The following is a 12,631-nucleotide window of genomic DNA, read 5'->3' on the forward strand; positions in this document are numbered from 1 at the left end:
CGCGGCCTGCTGCTCATGCCGTCTCCTCGCCCCGCGGTGATTCCCCTCCTCCGGAGAGCACCTGCGCTGCGCAGGTTCCAGCTGCGGAGTTCAGCCGGCTTAAAACCGAACTTCTCTCCGCTCTTCGCAATGATGTTGCGGCTGTATTTAGGTCAGAGCTTCAGCAAGCACTGAACGAGAATTTAACGTCCATTAAGTCCGAGCTGCTTTCCCTTAAAGCTGATCTTTCTGGCAGTATTTCCTCCATGAAGGCGGACGTCGCGGGTCTCGCAGCCACGGTCGCTGGGATCGAGCTCTCGCTCTCAAGCTGCTCAGATGACATCGTTGCTCTCCAGAAAAAAGTTGATCACTTGTCGAAAGAATATGTGAGGCTGGAGGACAGATGCGAGGATTTGGAGTCAAGGTCCCGTCGGCAGAACCTACGGATTATTGGCGTCCCGGAGGAGGATCCTGACTCTTCATCTGCAGCCGGCGTTTCCAGGCTCCTGGCGGAAGCCTTCTCCCTCGACGCAGAGCCGGTGGTGGACAGATCCCACCGCACCCTCATGCCGAGACCGAAGACCGGGGAGCGGCCCCGCGCAATAGTGGCAAGGCTCCATTATTACACCGACTGCGCTGACATCCTGAGAAAGGCGAGAGAGCGGCAGCGGATAAAAGTCCGGGGTATGAGCATCTCCGTGTTCCCGGATCACACAGCCAAGACAGCGCGGGCGCGCGCTGCCTTTAATGACGTGCGCCGTCAGCTGCGGTAGATTGAAGGAGTCCGGTATGGATTGCTGTATCCAGCCCGGCTGCGTGTAACCCATGATGGCCAGCAGCGTGACTTCACGTCGCCAGATGAAGCCCTGGCATTCATCAGGAAAATAAAAAAAGTGACTACCAGCTAATTTTCTGGGACGATTTATCCAGCTTGCTGTCCATGCGGGACTCTGGCCCGGGGTGAGTGACTGAGTCAATTCAGAAAATGGGACTTTATGTCGTAATTTTTTTTATTTTTATTTTTTTTTATTTTTTAAATTTTTAATTTTTTTTTTTTTTTTTTTTTTTTTTTTTTTTTTCTCTTCTAACTATCAATGGGAACAACACCGTTTAAAATTGAAGGCCTAATCATTTCTCTGGTATGATGCCTTGATTAGAAAATATGCACACACCCCTGTCTTTGCTTAAATTGTGTGCATGTGTGTGCGTGTCTGTGTGGGTGTGCGAGTGCATATATGTATATATCATTGTTCTATAGGCCAAAGATCTCCTTAATTTTAATTAACGTTTGTTGTTACCCTGACAAGACAGCGATCGTCAGAATGGCTCAGATTGTTGGTTTCATATGCCTCCATGCGGGACTCTGGCCCGGGTTGAGTGACTGAGTCAATTCAGAAAATGGGACTTTATGTCGTAATTATTTTTTTTAATTTTATTTTTTTTTAATTTTTTTTTTTTAATTTTTTTTTTTTATTATTATTATTTTTTTAATTTAATTTTTTTTTTTTTTTTTTTTTTTTTTTTCTCTCTTCTAACTATCAATGGGAACAACACCGTTTAAAATTGAAGGCCTAATCATTTCTCTGGTATGATGACTTGATTAGAAAATATGCACACACCCCTGTCTTTGCTTAAATTGTGTGCATGTGTGTGCGTGTCATTGTGGGTGTGCGAGTACATATATGTATATATCATTGTTCTATAGGCCAAAGATCTCCTTAATTTAATTAACGTTTGTTGTTACCCTGACAAGACAGCGTTCGTCAGAATGGCTCAGATTGTTGGTTTCATATGCCTCATATTTTATTTTATTTATTTTTTTTAAGGTTTTAACTCTGCAGGAGCTCATTTTGTTTTCGTTTTTGTATCTAGCTTTACAGTCGAAAGCATCTCCTTTCGAGAATGGCTTCCTTTGAAGCCAGCACGGCTGTTTCCATCGTTTAGGGATGGGATCATCTAATGTGCGTTGGGTGGGTGGGCGGGGGTTATGGGATGTTGGCTTTTTGTCTCTGTAGGTATGTATATACTCCTGAGTTTTGTTTGTTTTGGTTTTCCCTTTTACCTTTTTTCCTTATATCTCCTCTGGTGGTGGGTGAGTCGGTCTTATTTTCTCTCAGAGAATGCCTATGAGCGATCGTAATCTGCACAAGCCTGATACTGGATCAAACATTACATCCACTAGCTGGAATGTTAAAGGTGTGAATAATCCAATTAAGCGATCAAAGATTTTTTCACATTTGAAACGCTTGGACACTGACATAGCTTTCCTTCAGGAAACTCATTTGCGAAATAAAGATCATTTCAGACTCAAACGAGCTTGGGTGGGTGATATTTTTCATTCAAATTTTGATTCTAGGTCTAGAGGAGTAGCAATTTTGATCAACAAAAGAGTCAATTTCTCCGTCTCCAGGACAATATCTGATAAGAATGGTAGATATCTTATTGTTGCGGGCACTCTATACTGTAACCCTGTATTGTTGGTGAATATATATGCCCCTAATTTTGATGACCCCAATTTTACGGATAGGCTGTTTGGCAACCTCCCTTTCTTAAATACGCATATTACAATACTGGGCGGTGATCTGAATTGTGTTATTAATCCTTCTTTGGACCGTTCGAATCCTCGTACTTTGACTCAATCCTCAAAATCAAAATCTATTACCGATTTTACAGTCAAGAACGGGCTTGTTGATCCGTGGAGGTTCTCACATCCTGGAGATAAGGAATTCTCTTTTTTTTCTCAAGTACATCAGTCATATTCACGTATTGACTATTTTTTTGTTGATGGCTCTCTTCTCCCCAAAGTTACTTCTGTCGTATACCACCCAATTGTTATTTCGGATCACGCCCCTCTAACTTTGAATATAACATGGTCTGAGCGCCCCCGTTTTTCTTCTCCCTGGAGGTTTAATCCATTGCTTTTATCCGACGATGCATTTAATGTTTCTATATCTGCTTCAATAGATGATTTCATTGCATTAAACAAAACAGACTCTACCAGTTTTTCGCTAGTATGGGAATCACTCAAAGCATATTTGCGAGGAGAGATTATCTCTTATTCAGCATACGCCAGTAAAATCCGCAGGGCTAAATTACAGGAGCTCACATCTAAAATTCAGGACACAGACAGACTAAACTCAGTCAACCCAAGTCCGAGTTTACTGAAACAACGGCTTGATTTGCAGTCAAAATTCGATCTTATAGCGACAGCCGATTCTGAACGGCTCCTATTACGCGCTCATGCCAACTATTATGAACACGGCGATAAACCAAGCAGGTTATTGGCTCACCAATTAAAAAGGCAAGCAATGTCGAGATTCCCAGCATTAGAGATTCTAATGGCACACTTACCACCGATCCAATCGCCATCAACACAATTTTTAAGTCATACTACTCCTCTCTCTATGAGTCAGAATCTCCACTTCACACAGCAGAAATGACCTCCTTTCTTGATAATATCACTGTCCCTACTATTAATTTGGATGTGGCTAATGGCCTCGATGCTCCTTTCAGCTTGCAAGAAATTGCTGCCGCCATTGAAGCTACGCAAAGCAACAAGGCCCCTGGTCCCGATGGGTTCGGAGCTGAGTTTTTCAAAAAATTCAAAGACAAATTAGCCCCCCTTTTACTTTCAATGTACAATGAGTCCCTTGATCATGGCTCATTGCCTCCCTCTTTAATGCAGGCGTCCATTGCCCTCCTTTTGAAGAAGGACAAGGACCCTGAATCATGCACTTCTTACAGGCCCTTGTCTTTACTGAATGTGGATGTCAAAATTTTAGCCAAAGCACTAGCAATTCGTCTTGATAAGATCCTTCCTAGCATCATATCTGAGGAGCAGAATGGTTTCATCAAGGGACGCCAGCTCTTTTATAATGTTCGTACACTTCTTAATGTGATTCTCTCTAAAGATTCTTCTCCACTCCCTGAAGTTGTTATCGCAATTGATGCTGAAAAAGCGTTTGATCGTGTCGAATTTAACTATCTTTTTGCAACGCTTCATAAATTCGGATTTGGACACAGGTTTATATCGTGGATTAGACTTCTTTACACTTCCCCTCAGGCCAGCATTCACACCAATGACAACTACTCCACTTATTTTACATTATCACGTGGCACGAGACAGGGCTGCCCTCTCTCCCCTTTGCTATTCGCTCTATCCGTCGAACCACTTTCAATTGCTCTAAGAACTCTTCCTCTATTTCGCGGAGTCTCTAGGTCCAATGTGGAACTCAAATTGTCACTTTATGCAGACGACCTCCTTTTATATGTATCTGACCCTTTAACCAGCATTGCACCAATATTATCTCTGTTGAAGAATTATGGATCCTTCTCCGGCTATAAGGTCAATCTTAACAAGTGTGAATGCTTCCCCATAAACTCCTCTGCTTTACAACTCAAACAATCTGATATCCCCTTTAAACTCAGCCCGTCGGGCTTTAGATACTTAGGGATTAATGTGACCCGCACTCTGCCCTCTCTTTTCACCGCTAATTTTTCCTCACTGGTAACTCAAGTGAAGGCGGACTTACAGAGGTGGAACTCCCTACCACTGTCGCTGATAGGAAGAATTAACACAGTGAAAATGACTGTATTGCCTAAATTTCTTTTTTTGTTCCAATGCACTCCTTTATTTCTACCAAAATCTTTTTTTAAATCACTTGACCAAATTGTTTCCAACTTTTTATGGGCCGGTAAGACACCCAGAGTGAGGTATTCGCTTCTCCAAAAATTTAAATTTAATGGGGGTCTAGCACTACCAAACTTTATGCTTTACTATTGGTCAGCGCATATTCACAAACTAATTTATTGGCTTCAGTCTCCTGAGTTATTATGGTGCAGATTGGAGGCTCAGTCACTCTCTTCATCCTCTGTAACGGCCCTACTCTCCTCCTCTTTACCATTGAATCCCTCTAAGTTTACAAATAGCCCTGTGGTGCTTTCCTCCCTTAAGATTTGGTCACAGTTTAGGCGCCACTTTAAATTTGCTTCTCCATCCATCTATACACCTGTTACTAAGAATCATCTGTTCCCTCCATCACTAATAGACACCACTTTTATGATTTGGTACAACCGGGGCATTAAGCACTTCAGGGATCTATATAAGGATGGTATCTTTTCCACATTCTCAGATCTGAGGTCAAAGTTCAATTTGCCTGCCTCCCATTTGTTTCGCTACTTCCAGCTTCGACACTGCGCCTCTGCTTTGTTTCCATGCTTCCCTTCCCTTCCTGCGAACCAACCGTGGGATGATCTTCTAACTATGAAACTCAGTCAAAAGTCTCTGATATCTAAGATATATGCACTGTGTATGACATTTGATGATCATTCTGTAGATAAAGCTCGGGAGGGTTGGGGACGAGAGTTGGGCCTTGACTTCACAGGGGAGCTGTGGGATAAAGCTATCCGTAGCATACGATCTAGCACGCCTTGCGCTAGAATAGAACTTATTCAATTTAAGGTGCTGCATAGAGCCCACCTATCAAAATCCCGATTATCGGAAATATATCCGAATGTTGCAGACTTATGCGACAGATGCCAGGGTTCTCCCTGCAATTTAAGTCATATGTTTTTCTCCTGTCCTAGGTTACAGAAATTTTGGAGTGATTATTCTGTGATCATGTCTAAAGTTCTGGGTAAAAAAGTTGTTATGGCCCCTCTCTTAGCAATATTCGGACTCTCTGTTGACTCCTCACATATCAGCCACACACAGTCAGAAGTATTGGCTTTCACATCCCTTTTAGCAAGACGTCGTATCTTACTTTTATGGAAATCCCCCAGGTCCCCGTCTATTTCTATTTGGCTTAGTGATGTTATGTTTTTTCTTAAATTGGAGAAGGTGAGATACTCGGTAAAAGGCAACTCAGCTAAATTCATTCGCAAATGGCAATCGTTCATAGACCACTTTACCGCGTTGAAGACTCTACCCACCGACTGACCTCCCCCCTCCCTTAATTTTCTTTTCATCTCCTTAATTTGTTTTTTTTTTATGTTTTATTTATTTCCAGTTTCATTTCTTGCTCATCTGTTTATTTATTTTTTAACGCTACAGAGACTCTGTTCCTTTGTTAGGTTTTGTGTGTTTAAAAAAAAAAGGAGACAATGTATAATGCGTCTGTTTGACTACACGTTTCCGTGTTTTAAGTGTATGTTGTTTCTTATAAAAAGATCAATAAAAAAAAAAAAAAATATATAAAATTATTCGCCTGGCGTGCGTGCAAAATTTTGTGACTTTTGGGGCACGTTTAGGGGGGCAAAAAGGCCCTCAATTCGTCGGAAAAATAAAAATATAAACGAGAAAAAAAAAAATTCCTACAGATACAATAGGGCCTTCGCACTGTGCTCGGGCCCTAATTATAAACCTAATAATCAAATACATAGGCCTAATTTATTCATCTGTTTTTATCTATCTGTCTTTTTTCTATTCCTTGAGAAAATCATATCCTCGTCCACTCTGTTTTTCTAAATGAAACAAGAAAATATGCAAAAACAAGAGACTTATTTTGTTGATAGCCTTCTGTATGTTTGTGTTTATTTGAAATGGCTACATGTGATTTCCTGCTCTGTGCTGCATGATTTAATCCTATCATTACTTGTCCGTTCTTGAAACAGATTGCCCTACTTTTTACTACCTTCCAACAACGCTGCAGCACTGAAATATTGCTCGCAAAGACTGTGGGGAACACTTTGATGTATAATCGTGCCAAGGAAGGCAATTTATCAAACAATATTGCCTCTGTGTAGCGTGGGGGTCCCTAAGCTCCTCCCCATAGAGGACTATTGGGTTTGGACCAAAAGCGGAGTGTAGGGGAGGTCTCCTAACCGAGCTGAGGTCTGCCACTATCAATCATAGAACGATCCCAGTGCTTTAGTGGACACAGCTACACAGGGCCTAATAGCCACCTCATGTGGCGTATTTTCGGCACAAAGTAACATGTTTATCTGTCTGAGTGTGAGAGATAAGGGGGGGGTCGATAGATAACTAGGATTATCGTATCTCTGTCGTCATCTGCACTTGTTTCATGTGACGTAGAGCATCCCAAAGCCAAAGATGTCCTGCTTTGTAAGTGCAAAGTACACTGCAAGAATTAATTTCTGCAGGCACTGCTGTTCGACACATTTATTTAATGCCATCAAAAGTAATTATGTATTTGTTGACATCCACGACGTATATCGCATAACTGATGCCACCATCGCCAAGGTGTCCTAGTGCTCACCATTGTTTACAGACTTCATGTCTGGAACATTGTTTAATACCACATTTATGTGCATAAACTAACAAAAAGCAGATGCTAAACTAAGGTTTTAAGATTTTCATTTTCGATGAACTTTCTGTTCTCAGAACTGATTACATTTTTCATGTGGACATTTACTATCTCACACCTACACCAAATTGTTTTTTTTTCCCAGATTCTGACTAAAGCATTAAATTATTTGATTATTGTACACTTTTTTACAAAATAATTCACAATAGAACATATGTGGTACAATGATCCATCTAAATTATAATATGATATTATTACATTTGAAAATATGTTATAAATAAATCAAAGTTTGTTTTGAAAAAAGTAAAAAACTACCAGCATCCAGCACATTGTGTAGTATTCCGAAGCGATCCTGCTCTTTGGCTTTTTCCTTTTTTAGGGCCAGAGCGCCAGTGCGAAGACCCTATTGTATCTGTAGGAATTTTTTTTCTCGTTTTTATTTTTCCGATGAAATGAGGGCCTTTTTGCCCCCCTAAACGTGCCCCAAAAGTTTTGCACGCAAGCCAGGCCTGGCGAAAAATTTGATATTTAATGGTTTGCATTAATGGGTGTGGCCTAATGGCTCAACAGCGCCCCCTAGAAAATTTCGTGCCTCAAGCCCCACAATACGGATTGACGTATATGCACGAAAATCGGTACACACCTGTATCATGTCGCAACTTAAGAAAAGTATATTGGCGCCATGGCCGAAACCGAACAGGAAGTCGGCCATTTTGAATTAATCGTGTAATTTTGGCGCAATTTATGCCATTTCTTCGGCCGCTTGTGTTATACATCAAAATGTGCGTCTCGATCCTGCGACAATGCACATTACTTTTGTCATTCAAAAGCGTTACCGTAGCGACGATAGACGCCAAAAAGCGCGCCCCCCCTTCATCTGATTGGTCCATACAGATAAAACTTTGTGCCTCAAGCCCCACAATACGGTTTGATGTACATGCACGAAAATCGGTACACACCTGTATCATGTTGCAACTTAAAGAAAAGTCTCTTGGCGCCATGGCCGAAACCGAACAAGAAGTCGGCTATTTTCAATTAATCGTGTAATTTTGCCGCAATTTATGCCATTTTTTCGGCCGCTTCTTCGCCCGAACCGTAACGTGCAAACAGGTGTCTTATACATCAAAATGTGCATCTCGATCCTGCGACAATGGGCATTACTTTTCTCAGTCAAAATCGTTACCGACGATAGATGCCAGAAAGCGCGCCCCCCCCTTCATCTGATTGCTCCATATTTGATAGTTCCTACTTTCTGCTATAACTTTTGAATGGTTTGACATAAAGAGTTGTGTGTGGTGTCATCGGACTCTGTTTTGAGTCTGTGGCAGGGTGGAGGATTGGGTGTGGGCTGCGGGGGAGCAGCCACTCAGCTGATTGGGCACACCTGTGCCAAATCAATCTCTCCACCCTGCCTGGATACTTGAACAGCGGCTGCACACCAGCAAGGGTTTCTGCTGGGAGGAAGGACAGAGCTGCTGAAGGTGCTGGTTTACGTGTGTCTGGGTGCAAAGAATAAATCACAATTTCTGCACTAAACCCCGTGTCCTGCTGTCCTGTCTGGTGACCCCCGGTGGCAGCGAGTCCTTGAACATAAGTGGTGCAAATTAGCCCCGCCCCTTCTTCTGATTGGTCGATATTTGATAGATCCTATTTTCTGCCATTACTTTTGAATGGTATGACATACAGAGTCGTGGGTGGTGTCATCGGACTCTGTATTGAGTACTTGACCTCCATTGGCATGAATTAGCCCCGTCCCTTCTTCTGATTGGTCGATATTTGATAGATCCTATTTTCTGCCATAACTTTTGAATGGTATGACATACAGAGTCGTGGGTGGTGCCCTCGGACTCGGTTTTGACTCCTTCACCTTGGTGAAAATTATCCCCGTTAGCCAAGCCCAAGCTAGCTTACCACAAAAGGTCAAAGTTCAAATATATAATCAAAATATATTTTTGTAGAAATAACTGCATATTTATTCTTTTTTTGAGGTCATACCACATGATATCCAAATATGGCAACTACATACAAGCCATTAGAAATGTCAATTTTTCCAAAGATTTACAAACCTGCTTTCTCATTCCATGGGTCCTGGGCAAAATGGTGGATGATGTAACTTCCTGTCTTTGAATGGATTTCAAAATAAACTCCAAAAATGGTTGTTTTATTAATGGTCTCACCACGTGATATTTCATAAAATGGACATCAGTCAAACTTGGTTTGTATATTATGATGGAAATACAAATAAATACAAATCTGTTGCAATCTTATACAGGACTTCAAGACACTTCTGAAATCATGCCAGATAGGGCAGAAGATTGATTTAAATACATTTAGAGTGATTTCAAATAAGTTTTCAAACAGAGTCCTGGTCGGACGGTCGCACCACATGACATTTTGACGCTTAAAACAACAACAAAATCCCAAATAACTAGTAGTTTTTGTAAAATTCAAGTGAATCCATATGTGGGACAGGTAGGTCATATATATGGTATTTTCTTTATCCATTTAAACCTTTTTTGAATTGAATTTTTTTTTTTTTCCAGAAAATATAGGCGTCACGTCATTGACCCAAATGTGACAAGGTCTTAAAAAAAAAAAAAAACAAGAAAAAACCCTTCTCCTTTCTACACATTTAAGTTTATTAGACCTACCGTGCTTAAAAGAACTTGATTTTAGTATTTTGACTGCTTTGCAGCACTCGTAGTATTTCATCCCACCTGGGGTTAAAAGGTTACATGTTTGAGCCTCTTTAGTAGGAATGCCGCATGGATTGACTTGTCAATCATTACAACACTACACCCATTAAAAAAAAAAACTGTGTGGATGGAGGTCAAACAAGCACATAAAGGACTTTCTTTGCAAATCTGGCATTTGCCACTTTTCCTTGAAAAAATTCAATTCAATTCAATTCAATTTTATTTATATAGCGTCTAATACAACAGATGTTGTCTCTAGACGCTTTCCAGAGATCCAGAACATGAACATAAACATGAACATAAACATAAACATAAACATAAACCCCCGAGCAATTATTATATAAACAATGGCAGGTAAAAACTCCCTTAGTGGGAGAAGAGCCACCAAAAAATAAATATATATATTCTATATTCTTCCTTGTTGCGACTTTTTGTTAGAGCCATTAAATAATTATAAATTAACTGAACTATTACAGTAATTCTGAGTGGAGCTGGTAAATTGCTCACCTTGATGATGCTTGACTCTGGTTGCCTCGCAAGCTGTGACGATTCATTAGACATTGTCATTGCACCGCAACCATGATGCTGAAGTCAAGATCAGTAGATGCCGTGGCGTGACATGACCATGTAAAATGGCTAAAAGTGGAGTGTGTAGGAGCGTCTTTCCTGTGAGAACATTGTAAAGTGGTTTTGCTTAATTTTGTAGGTAAACGCATCAAGACAAAAGATTTACACATAACTATTATTTCCTATTCAATATTGCTATCTGGTCAACTGGTTGTTTTTGAATGTGCTTAATAAATACACATGATGATGATGATGATGATGATGATCTTCATAAAGCTATTGATACATTCTTGAAATAAGCTGCTATGCAACAAATAAAGAAAATCAAATTGTCAACTTTAATTGTGCATTTATAAAAACAAACTGCATAAAAATACTGCAAATGATAAATGCTACAAATAGCAGAGATGACAGAGTTGTTGTTCCTTGCCGTGTAAAGGCTGGGACACACCAACCCGATAATCATTGAGTGAAGGCGGTGCCTTGAGTACGGTCCCATGCCGTCGTCCGTCGGTGTCTGCGCTCATTTCGGCCGATTCAACATGTAGAATCAACCACTAGCCGTCATGACCAATCGGATTGGTGGAGTGGTAGCCCTTGACTAGCGAATCAGAGTTAACCGGAAATGACAATGATAACCATACTACATAAACAACGGTGGTACAGACGCTACACTACGCTCTATCATGGCATTGGTTTGAATTTGGTTGTATATATTTTTATTATTAGCCATCTTATTTTCGTCGTCCTTGACTTTCACACCTCAAAACAGCTCATTTCAGAACTTGAGACTAGAGCAATCTGTCATTATCGGTTGTTCTTTTTTTGTTTTGTGTAACATAACAGATTAGCGCAGCCTGCAGTTATGGGGACATATTAAAAAAAAAAACCTCATTATCCACTGTTTAATTCAGTCCTGCAGTATAGGGTGAGTTAAGTCTAACTATCATTTAAGGGATAAAGCTTTTAAGAGTTAACTTGTTAGGGAAAAAAATAAATAGACAAAGACCTTTTGTGTGTGATTGATGTGAACAGTTTAGAAATATTGCCCTGAGTAATAATGTTAAGTTCCCCGTGGGATCGCTGTTAAGTGAAAACTTTGAACACATGACATCTCCTCTGTGAAAGCATAAACAGCTGTGGGAGAAGTGTCTAAGTGGTTTGCTGTAAGATGTCAGCTTTGTTCGTGGAAAGTAGGTTGACTTGCAAATGGGAATGGCAGCGTGATGGGCAGACGGCAATAAGGGAACTGCTCACAACGTGGCTGTCTTGAAAAGTTAAATCAGAAATAGTAACGGAAAAACAGATAAACGTGCATCTCCTCCTAATACCATTCAGAGTATATCTTTGATCAAGGCATTTATGATCAAACTTCTGTGTTGTTTTTAAATGCCACAAGATTCTTCATAATTATTGTTTATCATACTTAAAATATAATTTTTCAATCAATATGGATACCAACCCGGCATGTGCATAATTTATAAAAATTAAAATTTGACCTAACAGTCAGTGCTAAAGGTAAATTTAAATACAGCATAGAAACATTTAACAACATTTGCTGCAGGATTAATGAATCTACCTAACAGGCATGTCTGATTAACATGCTTGCATATATTAATGACTCAGTTTACCATAATTTAGTTATAAATGCATTTCCCCTAATCAAAGAAAATAGCAGAGCAATTGCCAAAAGGAAGTGGCATCTCTTTTGTATGCTTGTGTAAAGCAGAGTTGGTGAATTGCTCTGTGCAAGTGTTTTCCTGATTCCTGTCAGGTGTAAATTGGTTAATCGTGTTGATGGTTCCTAGCTGCTTAGTTTGCTATTTTCCAGGCGTCCGTGACTGTTAGAATGGACTTATCAGCTAATCTATCCACGCTAATATGCTAAACGATCCTCTGTACATCTTGCATTTGTCAAACTGTTCAAACTGTCAAAAGGATTGTGTTAAAATTACAGCATTTCTGCCAAACAAAGCAGGAAATAAACTCTAAACAGAGTCAAGTACTGTGTTAAACGCAGAGACTTGATCAATGTGGTGAAAGTGGTTTTTACCTCAAAGTGGTTCCTGCTTCTCTAAATGCTAATCACCTGTGTCTGTTAAACAAGTGAGAGGGACTGTCCAG

This window comes from Cololabis saira, chromosome 14 (genome assembly GCF_033807715.1).
Source record: "Cololabis saira isolate AMF1-May2022 chromosome 14, fColSai1.1, whole genome shotgun sequence".
Taxonomy (NCBI): Eukaryota; Metazoa; Chordata; class Actinopteri; order Beloniformes; family Belonidae; genus Cololabis; species Cololabis saira.